Consider the following 17284-nt stretch of genomic DNA (forward strand, 5'->3'; position numbering starts at 1 on the left):
ATGCGCCACTAACGGAATTGATTATCAATTATTTGGTCAATATATCCTTTTTAACACGATAACCAAAGTGTCCAAAAACATGAACTTTTTAAATCGAGATTTCATTGAGTTAATTTTTATATATATTTTTAAAATATTTATAATTTCTTTTCAAATTATAAACTTTTTTTTTAAATGTAATATTTTTGTTCAATGATTCAATCTGTCGGTTTGAATCTCTTTCTTGGGATAAAAAAAATATATATCAAACATTCAAAAGATAATTACATTGGATCGTATTTGGAATTTAAAATTTCAATTTAAAAATATTGTATTTTTATTTCGTAGAGACGAGAAAGGTGAATTTATAATAAACAAAAACATGGGAAATTTATGGTAAACTTGTTTTCCGTTAAGTTTGATTCAATTTGTTTTATAATTTACATATAAGCTTGATTATGGGACAAGAATATTTTTTTTTCTGATAAATTATAATTACAATATCAAATAATTTTTTATAAAAAAAATTTAAAATAAATAAATTATTTAATTTTTCGTATCAAAATAAAAAATATCGTATTTAACAATTTAAAACATACGATTGTGAATTATGCATGTGAGATAATACCAATAACATTTATCGATAAAATTCAAATTTAATATTTTTTCGTCGAAAATAATAAATCTTAATTAATTTAATCAATCACTTAATAATAATATCAAATAATTTTATTTACAAGCGAAATAATCATTTCTTTAACATAATTGCATCTCTTTTTGGGAAGATGATTGAGTGTTTCCATCCTTTATTCTGTTCTCAAGTCTCTCTAACTTATGAAACCTTGTTTTTGTAGTGGGCCAATTAATATGTCACCGAATATTTTTTATTAACATAATGATATCGACCTTTTATTACAGCCGGCACCATTGAATTAGCTACTTTAATTTTGTTACTAACAATTAAGAATTGTTATTCCTTATTTATTGCATAAAAAAAGAATTAAATTCTAATTAAATATTTTTTATTTTTTTTACATGATTATTATTTATGAAAGGGAAAAGAATTATCCAGTTTTATAAGATTCAATTTTTTATTTGAAATTATGAAAAATTAAATATAGATTATTAAAAATAAAAGTTTAACATTTTAATAACATATCATATCATTACTTGCCATTCCTCAAATTTTGATAGTATATTTTAACAACAAATGTGATAACCATTGATGTGAATGAGAGAATAGAATATTTTTCATCTTCATTTTTAAATTTTTATATTATATTTATTTTCATACTTATACTTAATGAATATTTTAATTTATTTTTATCTCTATTTTTAAGGATATTTAATAGATATAGGTAATCCTCATAATCCTCGTAATAACCCATAATATTTAAAAAAATAAAAAATAATTTTTTTATTTTTAATTTGTATATATATGCAATTTTTTTATAAATATATATTAATATATATTTATAATAAAAATATATTAATTTTAATTAATCTAAAATAATAATTTATATTATTTAATAAAAAAAATCTATTTATTAATTATATATAAATATATATATAAAGTATGAATATAAAACGAGAGTTATATTACTTATCCCTATACCCATACTCAATAAAAATTTAAAATCATATATCTCAATCCTTACGTTCATAATATAACATTTATCCTCGTTCAGATGAAAAATCTAATTCCATAAAATTGACATTCCTAATAATCAAATATAAATATGAATAAAATTAAAATCCCAAATAAAAATACTAAAAAAAAAAAAATACAAGTTCAAAATCTATCCCCAAAAATCCAACATAATTGAGTTTGGACTGGAGAGTTTGTCCATTAGCTGTTTTGTATAGAAGTTCTTCATGTATAATGAGTAAATTTCATAATTAGTCCTTGACATTTTTCATTCATAAAATTTTACTTTCACCCGAATTAAAAAAATTTAGATTTTTTTTTCATTTATTATTTTTTAAATTTATTTTAACCCATCAACATTCGTTGAAATTTCTGAAGGACTTGCTATATGTACATCCACTAAAATATTAGATGACAAATTCCATCCATATTTCATCTAAATTTTTGAAGCAATATTGATGGATGGATAGATTTGAAACAAATTCAAAATATTACATAAATGTAAATGAAACATTGCTAAAAAAAAATTAAAGAGTAATGATACAATTTACTCTATTATCTTTTTTTTTGTTCAAAATTACAATTATAATTAAGTTTTACATTCATTTAATCAACTGAATAATCAATTATTACATAATAATTAAATTATAAATATTACATAATCAATTAATAAACTAGAATATAACTAAATAACCAAACTCATATATAGTTAAATTTAAACCTAAGACTTGAAGATTCTAAAACCTCCTCCTTACTATTAAACCAAAAGTTCGTTCGCAATTTGCTCTATTATTTTTAACACAAAAGATATATGGTAAAAGTTATATGAATTTGCCATTTGCCAATGAAGAGTTTTTAAAAGAAATATTTTTAAATTAAAAATAAAAACTAGCTTGTTAAATAGATTTAAATTAATAAAATGACCAATTTGCTCAAGTTAACTCATAAGATAATTGATTTTTTCTTTTTTCTTTTTTTATAAAAGAGTTTGTAGCTTGAAATATATAAAAAAATTATATGGATTGAGATTTAATCACAATCGAATATAATGCTATATTTTTAAGAGTGATACATGAATTAATTGAATTAAATTTTGAATTCTAATCGAGTGATATTTCAATTTAGAGGCTTCCCATTTAAATATTAAAATGGGAGGAAAGATTTATGAAATGAAAAAGCAATTATATTACCAATATGGGAAGGGATGGCTTTATTATTATTAAACTTTCATTAACCAGCAATTGAACCCCTAACCCCTAAATGCAAAAGATTTCCAAAAAAAAAAAAAAAATTATATCCTAGCTAGCTATATATTTTTTATTATATTTTTAAGTTTACAAACTTTAAAATTTCTTCACTCAAACATTAGAAGTTCACACAAAGTTTATTGTTATATTACTAATACTATTTTCTGATAACTTCAAACTACAATCTCATTTATAAAAAAAATAAATAATAATAATTAATTAATAAAAAAGTAACTATTTAGGAAATATGACTCTTCTCTTTTGCCTTTTTCTTTTTCTTTAATGATTCTTGAATGATTCTTAGGTTGAGAAAATGACCTTAAAATCATAGAAGAATTGAGAATGTGGAAAAAAGCAAAAGATGTTATCATTTGAGGGAAGGAATGTTTGATAATGTTATAAAAGATAAGATACCTTGAGATTGGAAGTGGGCAAGGGATCAACTTGGTACCAATTTTCTTTATTAGAATTGACATTTATTTATCTTAATAAAATATTTGGGGTTGTTAGGGATAATGAAGTGCAAATTTGTGCATTTTTTTTAAGTAAATAAATTTGCAAATAGAATTTTAATTTGATGATAAAATGTTAGATTCAACTTATGATAAATAAATTCTAAAATTTAAAGATAAATTTTAGAATTTGCCAATAGAATTTATTTATCATAAATTCTAAAATTTATGATAAATTCTAAAATTTAAAGATAAAATGTTAGAATTTATTTATCATAAGTTGAATCTAACATTTTATCATCCAAATAAATTTTAATTGGTTGATAAAACTTATGATAAAATGTTAAATTTAATTGGATGATAAATTTTAGATTTTTAATTGGATGATAAAATGTTAAATTAAAACTTAAATTAAAATGTTTTAAATTTATTTTTCTGATTATATTCTTCTTGCTTCTTTAATTTGACAAGTAATAAATAGATTCAACTAAATGTGAATTTTAATTTATTATTTGCTTTTTTATTTATGTATTTATTAAGATCATTGTCATATAAAATTATTAATTTTTTATTAAATATAGTGATCAAATTATTATCATAAATAAATCATTATAATTTTTGAAGTGATCATTTAATATTAAATTTTAATAAAAAAACAGTAATTTTTTGGGTAAAAAAAATAGAAACCAAAAATAAATTAAAACCTTAAAACATCTTTTCATTATAAGCAATAGTAACCCATTTTTGTTATCTTGTCAACATCTTTTTCATGTCATATCCAATAATAATATAATAATAAGTGGTGATGATCCTAAATCTAATACTATTTGGATCATACTATTTAATTAAATTTGAATTTTATTGGTTCCTTTAATTAATTCTTTTTATTAAAAACCAATAAATAAAAGCACATAATAAAAAATTTTAATAAAAATATATATTTATTATCGAATCAAATATTTAATTGTAAGTTTTTATCACTAAAAAAATTAAAATAAACTTGTAGAGGAATAAGGGATGGATACATGAAGAACTAATAAGCCAAATGCTTTTAGGTTTATTCTTTTGTTTCTTACTATTAATTTATAAAATAATATATTAAATAGGAAATACTATTTTTCTAAACTAAAATAAATGCTTTTAGGTTTTTTTTTAATTTTTAATTCAAATTTTATTTTTTTTCTTGCCTATTTCCTTTTTTTTTTTTGAGAAAAACAAAAAACAATAAGGTTTACTAAACGAAACCTTAGTAAGATGAGAGCAAATGTATAAATAATTTAATTTTTGTATAAAAAAATCGTAATTTAAAAAAAATTACGGGACTAAAATTTAAGACCAGGCCTTAATTTTTTATGTGCAACAATATTCATGCCGAACTACAGACAAAAATCTAATTACTGGCGGCCTGAAAGGCACTTCCCATGTTGCTATCTATGGCCATATACCACCAATTGCTGAAGGATCAAAGCAAAATTCCTCACTTGGAAAAACACAAAAGTATCTTTGCTTCTTATATTTCAGTGGTCCAAACAATGACACAACGATTATTCCAATCACACGGTCAAAAATCTCACTACCAACCTACCCGTTTGATCATTCCTCTCTCACCCTTTGACCCTCTCTATATAATGACACAGGTGAAGCAGGTTACGCAAAGCTGAGAAGAGAAGAGTTGTAAGAGATTAGAGAGCAATGGAAGCAATGGCAGCAGCAAAACCTGTGATAAAAATTGCTGCCCTTTGTGGGTCCTTAAGGAAAGGTTCTTACAATAGAGGCTTACTACGTACTGGTAATGTTTCTGTTAAGTCTGTAAATGTCTGAGTTGTTTCAGTTTGGGATTTTTTTCTTTCTGTTTTTTTTTTTTGTGTTTGGTTTCTGGGAATATTGATTGGTTTATGTTTTTCAGCTTTGGAGTTAAGTAGGGAGTCTATTAGTGGAATCCAGATGGAGTACATAGACATATTACCACTTCCTATGCTCAACACCGATCTCGAAGTTGATGGGAAGTATCCGCCTGTTATTGAGGCTTTCAGGCAGAAGATTTTGGAGGCTGATAGCATCCTTTTTGCTTCCCCTGAGTACAACTACTCTGTTACTGGTATTTCTCATCCCAAAGATTTCTCCTTTGTATTGTACTGTATTTCTTTGGTAAAATGTTTTTGACGTTCATTTCTTTATATTTTCTATAATTTTTAGAACTTTATACAGTATCAATCAATCACAATAGTTACCCATTTAGTCAAAAAAATTTTATGTCATCATTGGAAATGTTGATTTTGAAGAGCTGGAGCAAGTTTTCTATTCATTCTCAGTAAATTAAGACAGTTTGACTTTTCATCAAAATTTAAATCTCTGTCAAAAAGTCTTAATTTTGAAATGGAGGAAGTGGGAGCTAGTGAGGGTGTATTAAAGTGTAAAGTTGTAGGAGTATTTCTTTTATTTGAAGATATGAAACTTGTAAGGTTGGGTGATTGTTGCCAATAGGGGTTGGCTTTGTTGGTAAGTATTGGTTGCTTCCTTGAGGCAGATCTAGGTTCGATTCCAGCTGTCAACAGTCCCCCATTGGTCAGCAATTTATAAGTTCAATGTAAGTCTTCAAAAGAGATATGCGGCATACTCTGGCCGCGGCATGGGGCAACCTTCCTTCGTAAACCTTTTTAACATTAAAAAAAAAAAAAGTTAGGGTGATTGTTGATTTAAGTGCATAGGTTAAGGGAAAGGAAAAAAATTTGTGAATGCAAAGAGTAACAAAGTTTAATATCCTTAGCTGAAGATGAAAGGAGTGAAAAGTTTTAACATTTCTTGCGTTCACAAGGGATCTATTTGTGTTTTACCTTAACACATTAATCAGTAGATTCAGTACATGTTGAATGTCATTATTCAATATGCTATTAATTAATAAAGAAATAAGAGATGTTGGTAGAAAATTGTGTGATTAAGGAAAGCTATTTCAGATGCTTGCTATCTCCTATTTATGTGAGATTTGTGATTAACTTACTGCTTATTTTTTGTATGAGTGGGATTCAAAGCTAAAGTACTGTCGAAGGTTTTATTACATATGATATAACCCATAGCTGCCTCATGTCAGGGGTGTGCATTATTCAAATAAAACCAGCTTAGTGGACTAAAGCATGTAATTTCAGTTTCTGAAAATAATTTTTGAATGTTTTTTTTTAGCTTCTGGTTATTCTAATATTTGAAAATTTTATAAAGATGAAATACCTATGTGTGCACACTGAAAATAATGTGACCGAAAAAAAAAATTTTGTTGGTTTGGTTTTGAGTCCTTGTTAAATTCACTTAGGAGGTTTAATGAGTTTGGTTATAGCTAAAACTTGGACTAATATTGGACATAGAAAGAAAAACTAAACTTGATCTATTTTTTGTTCAATTTAGGATTTGACCTATTTGATTTTATTCAATCTAGGAGAATTGATAACAAAAACCATTAGGTTGGTTCTTGCCATGGCCAAAAAATACAAACTTATGTGATGTCGTCTTTGTTTCTTTGTTTCTTCTATCCTTTATATTCTAATATGTGTCTCATTCTCTTTCTTTATTCTCCTCCTTGTGACTTGGCAGCCTTCCATTGCTCACTTCGCCATTGTTAGTGCATTGCCTTCTTTTGCCATTGACAGACCAGTGCATTGCCTTCTCTCTCTTCTCTCTCAGTCTCTCTAACCCATCTTCTCTTTATTTTGTCCTGCGATCTCCTCCACATGACCAAAAGGTTCTACAATTTCTCATTTCCTCATTCTTTTGCTGCAAATGCTTATATGTGTTTGTTGTGTATGTGTGCAAGGATATGCCTAAGTGTATTTATATTGTTTGAGCATAGGTGCAAAAATTAAACAGTTTTTATTTTTGTTTTTTTTAACTAATGCTAATTACTAATCGATGGGATAATTATAACAAGGGCTTTTCTAGTGGGTGCCTTAAGAAACTTGTTATGCTCATTAGTTTTAGAAATATTCTGGTTAAACGCTAAGCAGTTTAACTTTATAATTATGAAACAATCATAAAATTGTGAGCTTAACAAGTGTTCTTAGGGCATTCACTAGAGAATTCCCTTATGATGATATTATGGAAAATGCTATTTCTACTAGTTAGATTCATATGCACCTCACAGATATCCTTCCCATATTTTGTTTGGATAATTCTGTGCTTGATCATAGGTGTAAATTCAATCAGTGCAAACAACATTTCCTTTACCTTAAATCTAGTTCTTGCTAAAGCACTTGTTAAGATGCAATTCATGATAGATCAACTATTGATTAATCTTAAAAATATCGTTATGTGATACTTTTTTTTCAATATAGATGTGGGGTAATATGATACATGTTCAAAAGAGTGCCTCAAAGTATTAAAGGGATAATAAATACTCAAATATTAGTATAGGTACCCTAAGTTAAATTCTTTTCTTTGGAATTCTTTCTGTTGAAGAATTTTGATCCAACATAAACCCTTTTTAGGGCAACTTTTGTAGTCAGGTAGTTCAAAACCACTTTATACTGCAATTTGAAGAAGGCTACTGCCTTGCTTGGCTAGAGGAAGTAGGCTCTAAATGCCAGATTTTCAATACTATAGATGGTTTAGTAGGATCTCTCACTTTTGGATTCCATCCCATTAACTTGGGTACAGGTTTGTTAAACTGTTCTGACCCCTTTTTTTGTAGTATTTAAGTCAGCATTGAAGGATTTAGGTAGCTAAATAAACCTGTTCATATTATATTATTATCTGCACTATACCAGCTCCTCTGAAGAATGCAATTGACTGGGCTTCAAGACCACCAAATGTTTGGGCTGATAAAGCTGCTGCCATCATAAGCGCCGGAGGAGGTTTTGGTGGTGGGCGGTCACAGTATCATCTTCGCCAAATTGGGATTTATCTTGATCTTCATTTTATCAATAAGCCCGAGTTTTTCTTGAGTGCATTTCAGCCTCCAGCAAAGTTTGATGGTGATGGCAACCTTATTGACCCAGCATCCAAGCAGAAAATAAAGGAAGTTCTTCTTGCCTTGCAAGCATTTACTCTGCGACTCCAAGGTAAGTGCTGAGTGAGTGAGTCACTCAGGCTTTTGTCGATGGTTCGATTGTTACTGTGACATATAAGAATTTGTTGTTTGAAATTGTAATTTTGTTTTTGTTTAGATTTTCTTGTTTAATAAGGCAGGTGCAATTCAAACCTTGTAATTCCTGTTCACTTTATGTACTTGTAGTACATGTGCTTACTTAGACCAAAAAAAGTTGCTGTAATAGCAATAGTACACATTTGACAGTCACTATCTAGCAAACAGCTACTTCTTTATGCAAAGATAGGCATTATGTCAAGGTAACTTAGTGAAGTATTTTTTGCATCGGATTTTACAGTTTCATCTCACAAAAAATACTTCACAAGTTGAAGATATTATGAATACTTATATTCCAAGTTGCTGATGCGAGTTTATGTCTATTCTTTAAGACCATGACAGATTAGCTGTGCAAATATGTTGAACTGGCTATTCCGTATGCACCAAATATGTGGCTTAATAAAATTAGAGTTCTATGAACAAACATACAGATTATATCTTCTCTGTTCTCTTCTAATGGGAGAGAAGGCATTACCAGACTATGTTCCTCAATCTGTTAACAAAATCTGGTTAAAACTTGAAACTACTGACAGCAGTTCCTGGGAGAGCAATCCGACCGAGACAAAAGCACTCCAGAGGTGAAGATTCTGTTTATGGATTTATTTTCCATTTTTCAGTTTCTAATGCAACATCTATCCAGGGTTCTTTCACTTGCTAATTGGCCTCTTTAATCTATTGATGCAAGGCAAAGTATCTGAGGAAGGACAAGTTTTAACACCATTCACCAAAGAAAGTCTGGGACAAAGATTCCATGCTAGCACACGATACAACCTTGGAAGAACATCCGAACCTTATGATTGGTATGATATGGAAACCTGCAACAGTGAAAGAAGAGTTATTAGTCAGTTTTAAGACAAGTATTTCAAGCTAAGGATAAAAGTACAATCATAATGTTCGGGAAAGGATGTACAAAATGGCATTGGTTGCATCTTGGGTGTTTTTCCTCATTTATTCACGCTCAGTTATTGGATTAAAATTGTTGTGGATGATTGCTGCGAGAGAAATGTGTTTAGCAGGAGCCTGATCTCTGGCTCGCTGGCCTATAGTTGAATTGCTTTAACTAGTTTGAAGGAGAAACTTCTACGCGCAGTGGCAACTGTGGTCATGCTATGTGAAAGCTTGCATGAAACCATAGCCAGAATGAAATTAAGCTATATAATTGCTTGAGCATTTAAACAATCTCTTGAAGTACTTGTGAGGTTAGTGTTGTGCTGCTGTGCCCTATGCCTTATCTGGAAGTGTAGAACTCCAATGTGCCTTACAATGGCAAATCGGAGTTAATCTTGATCTTTCATTACATTAATCAACCATACTGGAAAGCATATGACCCTCCTGCAAAGCTTGAAAACAATGGCAACTCCATTTATGCGGAGGCCAAAGAAAAGTTAAAAGGAAGTTCTTCTAGCCTTGCTTTTCATTCACTTTGAGACTCCAAACTACGTCCCTCAACTGTCTAGAATGCATAAATGAAAGTCAGGTTACGAGGCAGAAATGCACTTTGTTTGTTATGAGCAGAGCGGCCAACTCATTAATCTTTCATGCTTCGAGTGCCATTGACAACATTTTCAATTTGAATACTTCTCAAAACTTTTAATCTCTTCTTCTATGGGTAATAACAGTTCTTTAAATAATATTAATAATGATTCGATCAAATTTGATTTGATTTTTTGAATAATATATAATATTATAAATTTTTAAAATTTATTTTCGTATGATTTCATTCAAATTAATTTTTATCCATTCGATTTAATTCATTAATTCCGAATCAATTTTTTTATTCTTTTCATCACCCCTATCTCTTTCCATATTTATAGTGTTGAAGGATGAAAGATTTGGACCTGTCCATTGAGCTATTTGGTACTTGGGCTTGCCCAGAAAGGATAAGAATGTGGGTTAGACAGCAAAAATCAAAAGAACATAAACAGATTGAATTCAAATATCTAGTAGGAATTGATTCTAGCTATAGGTGACAAAATAGACAGACAACGACGCATTGTATAAGTTCTCAATTCTTTTGACCAAAAAACATTGAACAGAGAGAAGGGAGAAAAAGAAAACACGGTTCAGAGCAGGAAAAGAGGAAAAGAAAAAGAAACAGGAAAATTGGCTGAAAACCATGACAGATAAAATGAAAACATAAAAACAAGAGAATCAATACAGTACAAAGCTACGCAGCAAAAAGAATGGAATGGCCAATAAGCTGGGGCAAAAGTGAAAAAGTTTAAAAGAAAAAGCTGATGTCTGAATGAACTTAGATATGCTCAAAATCTTAAAATCATGGAAAAGCCTAGAGAGCTGATCTACATGAATAGGTTTGATTGGCTGTGTTGCAGCTGGAATTGCTGCTGCTCAGCCGACCCACGTCTGTGAAACGGGGCTGTCAAATGATCATGGTTGGCTAGCCTGTTGACTTGCAGAGACTGGTATCTGGTGACATTAATAAAGAAAACAATAAGGATATTTGAAACTGGGCAAAGTTACCATTTTTTAACAAGGTTTTGTGTCAGATAGTATTTATTGATGATTTGCTTTTAATGCTCAACTCTTGATTAGTGATAGAATCAGATCGGAATGGATAGAATTTTTGCTCATTTAAAATTCGATTTAATTTTATATTTATAATATTTAAATTTAATTTGATTTAAAATTTTTTTATTTTTTTATATTTAAATTTAATTTAATTTGATATTATATAAATTATATTCAATTTGATCTGATTCGAAATTAATAAAATATTATTTTTTAAATATAAAATATTATTTTTTAATATAAATATAAAATTAAATAAATAATTAAAATTTATATATATATATCAATCGAATCGAATTTGTTTAAAATTTAATTTTGATTTTTTTATTATTATTCAATATGATCCAAAATTTGATTTGAAAAAACAATCAATCCTAAAATATCATGCGGATCAAAATTTATCGAAAGCAGATTGAGCTACCAACCTTATTCTTGTAGTAGGAAGTTTAGAACCACCTTACCTTCAGGCTTCAACAATCAACAATTTTTCTTGAATTTTTTTTTTTTTGAGATAAATTACAGAATCTATGTTTTGAAATTGTCCTTAATCTCCTGGTTCACATCTAACTTTTAGCATTTTAATAATATTTGTTTTTAATCAAATTTCATATTATATTTTAATTAAAAATATAAATGAATCAAATATAAATAAAAATAATTATATTCGTGATATATTCATTTATTAATGAAATTTAAAATATTATTTTTAATCAATTATTAAATTTAATAAACAAATAGAAATGAATAACAATCGCACATATTTTCAAATTATTTATCAAATGATTTGTTCTTTGTGTCTTTAAATTTAATTGACACAATTAACATGTTTAATTAATAAATTTTGTGCATGACAAAAGATTTAAAATGATCATAATTCTGCCAATAATCATATAATATGTTCTAAAAATATTAAAATTTTAATTTTATTTTTAATAATTCAATTGTTAACAATTTTAAATAAAAAATATCATAGCTTTTTCATATTGCCTATAGTCCATTTTATGTTACTGCCCTATTGATCAACTACCAAGAGTCACAATTAGTTAAAGGGAATCAATGATACAGAATGTCGTGTGGTAGAAATTCATCACCAACAATTAAATATACATTGCTTCTTCATAATTATAGCATGGGTTCAAAGAAATTTATTACTATAGTTTTTGTTATGATTTTGCCAATGATACAATTGTTTAGGGAATGAATTGTTTATCGATGTTTATAAATGCTAATAAAAAATAATTAAAATATTTATGATGGATCAAATTTTTTTAAAAATTTGATATTTAATTTAATTAATTTATATAGTTATTTTTAAGAAGCGACATTTAATAAAATTATAATTTAAATATTAATATTTATAATATATGTTTATTTTCAAACTATGATTTATTTTATAAAAAAATTCAAGAAAAGACAATATATTAATGAGTTTATTTCTTCCTATAAATATAATCTCAATGATATGGCAACTCCCCTTCCAATGCTAAAACTGTTGCTCACCTACCTATTGATCACTTGTAAGCTACTCAAAATCTAAATATAGATTAGGCCATGAAGTAGTGGCATAGCATTTATTCAGTTTTTCCTAAGAAAGTCTCAACTTACATGATTGACAATATCAACTAAAAATCATGCTTTGGATGCACATTCATACCAACTTAAGAGGGGAAAAAACACATGTCATCTGACCAATCAATGGAGGATAAGCTCTTTTTTTTTTAAAACATGAAATTGAAGCTCAAAGGAATGTTACAAACATTATTGGCATATCTTGTCAAAATTGGAGATCTAAAGTTTAATTTCTCTCTTTCCTTTCAAAATAATTAAGTAGTTTACATAGTTTTGAAGGGAGGTTGAAACCCAACTTTTTGTTTGGCCAAAAGAAGCAAAGATTTTAGTTTTTTTTTTTTTTTTTTTGTTTAATACATATACTTACTATATATTGAACCATATGCTTTGATAAATATGTAATACATATTTGAAATTCACTATTTTAAAAGGCATGTTATGTTTTTAAATTTTGACTAAAGTGAATGTGAAAATAACTTTTTTTATGAAGTTATATTTAACTATAAATTGAAGTTACAATTATAATCGAATATCACTTTTCATGTAGGAATTCAATGAAACAAATGAATTGAACTCAAAATTTATTTTACTTGATTTTATATAATAATTCTTAAAATATGACATTAAATAAATTTAAAATTTAAATTTCAAAACGTATGAGATTCGAATATTAAATTATAATTTTTTTATATAAAAAAACATATAATTGGATCAAATATACCATAAAAAAAATTTGAACCAAATCCATTTGACACTTACTAAACCGATACCTCCTCTTTTGGCCTTTTTTTAAGGATGCTCATTGCCATTAAGACAATATTTCATTGGGCAAAAATAATTACTTTCTTGATATTCATAAAAATGATGTTTACCACTATTCTTTACCACATTTTCACTTTAGTCAATGGTAGATGATTTTGTGGGCAATAATTCAAATTTAACATCTTAAATTCAATGTTCAAAGAAAAAAAATTCAAAGTGGATAATTATTACAAAGACAACAAAGCATACAAAATTGGAAGCTCTCCCTTTTAGACAAATAAAATCATAACTTCCAAAGAAAAAATGAAAAATTGATGAAATTTTGGACTTGTGTTGATCTATCAATTCCAAGTTTGATAAAACCAAAGCTTTAAATTAATGTTTCCCTATTGTCTCCACTCAAAGTTGAGCCTATAGAAGCTAAGAAGAGACACAATTGCATTCAAGTTTGGGATGAGCCACCCAAATGGGAGACCAAGAATTAACATGGTGCAACATCAAACATATTTTCAATGCATAAAATGAATGCATAGGTGGGGATTGTGTGATCCTTATCATTTACATTTGCCCATGCTTATGTTAACAACATAAACCCTATGAAAACCCTTTTGTCTCCCCTTACCATTTAAAAATGACAACAGTCATGCTATTATTTTATTTTTATTATATTCGAATATTTGATTCAATGATTATTATATATATATTTTGATTTGAAAGAGTAATACTTGAATTTTTTTTAATTCCCTTAAATTAAAAAATTTATTTTGAGTATTTTTAAATAAATTTAATTATTTAATTAATTTATAGTCAATGCAATAGATATTAAATTCTTCACATCTAGGTTTGAGTATTAATATCTTAATTAACACGTGTGAATTTGATGTAATTTTATATTTATTTATTCATTAATCTTTTATTTTAAAGGTATATTTCAAAAAGTATTTGTTTATAAATGATAGGTACTATTTACCAATAACAAAAAATTAAAAAAATAAAATATCAGTCAAACAAAACCTTAACTATTTTGGAGCAACAGGCATTAAATCATGTTATGAATAAGTTATTGAAAAGTTTTTATAAAAGTTGTTGATAAATAAAACTATGTCAACGTTGATAATATATATTATCATGTTATGTCAATGTTGATATTAAATATATAATATAATCCATTTATGCTTTAATGCTTCTTGAGTTGGAGGGCAATTGTGTTGGTTTATGAGCTATGTACATCATACCAAGTCAATGTTTATTTATCCAATACTAAAGTCAATTTTTTTTTAATTTAAAATGATTTAGTCTTTTATTTTATCTATTGAATTTCATTTATTAAAGTTTCCTATGATTCACATAAATAACTATGCAATTTTTATTTTTTTTTTACTTTTGGTCTTCCACCTTTTATTAGAACAATAGTAAAATATGTGCCTATTTAAAAAAAATTAAATTCATCTATATTTTATTATTTTAAGGATCAAAGACAAATTTACCACTATATTTTTTTATACTGTACTTATATTTTATTAAATTTTATTATTAAATTTTAGATTTTATTGATTTTTAGATAAAAATAATAAAATTAACGAAAAATTGCTTTGCTACTTACAACAACATGACAAATTTTCATCAATTTCATTTTTTATTCAAAAATTAATAATTGAAATAAAAATGATAAAATTTAATGGAATAAAAATATAATAACAAAATTAGTATCATCCGTATTATCACTGTTTTATTACTTACATAATAGGTGTATCTTAACAGTATGATAAATGAATAAGATTATGATAAGATAAAATGATATTATAAATAAGATTAGATTAAATAATATTATTTTATTTTATATTTGATCTGTGTAAAGATTAAGATATGATAATTTATTTATGAGTAAAATTTATCTTTTTTCAAAATTTATTAAATTTAAATTATTGATGTAATTTTTAATGATATAATAAGATATATAAATAAAATCTCATTAGTTAAAAACAATTTTTAATTTTGGAAAGATTAAATTATCTTATACAAAGAAAATGATTAATTTTTCTTACAATTTTATTTTTTAAAATATAAATTAAATATAATATAAAATAGATATATTCTTATCATATCTATCATTTTATGCATAAAATACAATTAAAAATTTTTTTTTATAAAAAGTACCTTCTAATTTTTAAAATTAAAGTAATAAACTTTAAAGTTTTAAAGATTAAATACATTAACGTTAAATATCCCAAGATCCAAACCCAAAGGAAAAGTGAATAAAAAAAAAGTAAAAGAAAAAGAAAAAAGAAAGTTCTAAATGCTAACTCTAGAAAAAGAAAGGAAGGTAAGATAAAAAGAAAGTGAATAAATTTATGTATCCAACATAAAATGGAAATCACAATAGTTTTGGCTTTGTTTTATATGGCAAATCTTAATCATTTTGATTTTTTTAATAAATAGACAAAAGTGTAAGAAATGACAAGTGTCACCTTCTTATACAACCAAAACATAAATCCTTCAGGTTTTTGGATTTTTTTTTGTTAAATTTTATTTAATGTTTGATGTTGTCTAAAGCTGAAACATAGATCAAGGCTGCACGATTGCAATAAAAACAGCATTCGAAGTGCTGCAATATTGGCCAACCAAGCTTGGGTCAAAGAAACCACGTTAACATTAAGACTTGTTTTTTTGTTGTTGTGTTTTTTTAGGGATTAATTTTTGGATTTACTATGTTTATTTTCCGAAAGACAAAAATTTTAGTTTTTTTAATAAAATATCAATTTTAAATCTTATAAATAAAAAAAATAAATTTATATAAAATTATATTTTTATGAAATTTTATTTGATTCGACTTTAAATTAATTGAAATTTAAAATGATTATTGAATATCGAAAAATTTCAAATAAAAAAATGTTTGGATTCAAAAATTTTAATTCTACAATCAATTTTAATATTATCAAATTAATAATTTATTTGTCAATTTTCATTTTTATGTATCTAAAATTTTTATTTTCTAGCTCATTGTTTTTATTTATTGCATTTTTATTTGGAATTTTTCTTCCAACAATTTGAAAACAAAAATTGAATTTAATTTTTAAAAATGAAAATAAATGTGATTACTATTGAATCAAATAATCAAGTACTTATTTATTACTTTTTACCTTTTACCTTTGTAATGATCAATTTTGAGTTTAATAATAATTTATCTACCTTAAAATATATAGATGGTACCAACAATTTTTCAATAATCCCTTATTAACTTTTTGTAGCTTGAATTTTAGTGAGAGAGTAAGATTTTTTTTTTGTTAGGTTAAAATAGTAAAAAAAAAAAAAATCTAAATGAAGCATTAAAAGTTAAAGAGGTTTATGAAAAAAATTGTATTTCCTAAATATCCTCTTACTTGTAATTTTAATGAGTGAATTATTTTTGGGCATTAATTATTACTCTCTCTGTCTCATTTTTTTTATCCGTAATTTTTTTAGATACTCCAAAATTATATCTTTTTTTTATTAACATATAAAATTTTTATTTTCTTATATTTAAAAATTATATTTAATAATTTTTTTTAACTTTTTGATATTAAAAATCTTGGAACTTTAATTTTATAAAAATTTTTAATTATAATATTAAATATATTAAAATCAAAACAATTTTTTTTTTTAAATCCATGAAAATCAACATTCTTTAAACAATTATGGAAGACTTTGTTACCACTTTAATCATAAATTATGAGTAATTGCAATTCATGAGTTACAATGATAATTATCTTGTACAACATAATTTTCAAACCAACATGACAAACCAAGGTTAAAAACATCCAAAATTTGTAGAAAAATAATACAAGTGATATCAAATTTTAAAACTCTACAAATGATATAGAACCGATATAAAAATGCAATAAATCTATATGAAAATTATAATATTATTCATTAAAAACATTAAATCTTTCAATCAATGAAAAAAAAGTTTAAAAGATTACTCATATTTGAT

The 17284-nt window shown here is 25.8% G+C and overlaps 1 pseudogene across 1 annotated transcript; it reads left to right on the forward strand.

Moving 5' to 3' along the window:
* The first annotated feature begins 4818 nt into the window (after nucleotides 1–4818).
* Nucleotides 4819–10041, forward strand: LOC111309968 (NADPH:quinone oxidoreductase-like; annotated as a pseudogene). The gene is made up of 4 exons (XR_016330467.1): nucleotides 4819–5115; nucleotides 5233–5424; nucleotides 8078–8371; nucleotides 9095–10041. The product of XR_016330467.1 is annotated as an NADPH:quinone oxidoreductase-like (transcript).
* Nucleotides 10042–17284: the final 7243 nt, after the last annotated feature.

This window comes from Durio zibethinus, chromosome 19 (genome assembly GCF_047325235.1).
Source record: "Durio zibethinus cultivar Kanyao isolate XHJ-2024 chromosome 19, ASM4732523v1, whole genome shotgun sequence".
NCBI lineage: Eukaryota > Viridiplantae > Streptophyta > Magnoliopsida > Malvales > Malvaceae > Durio > Durio zibethinus.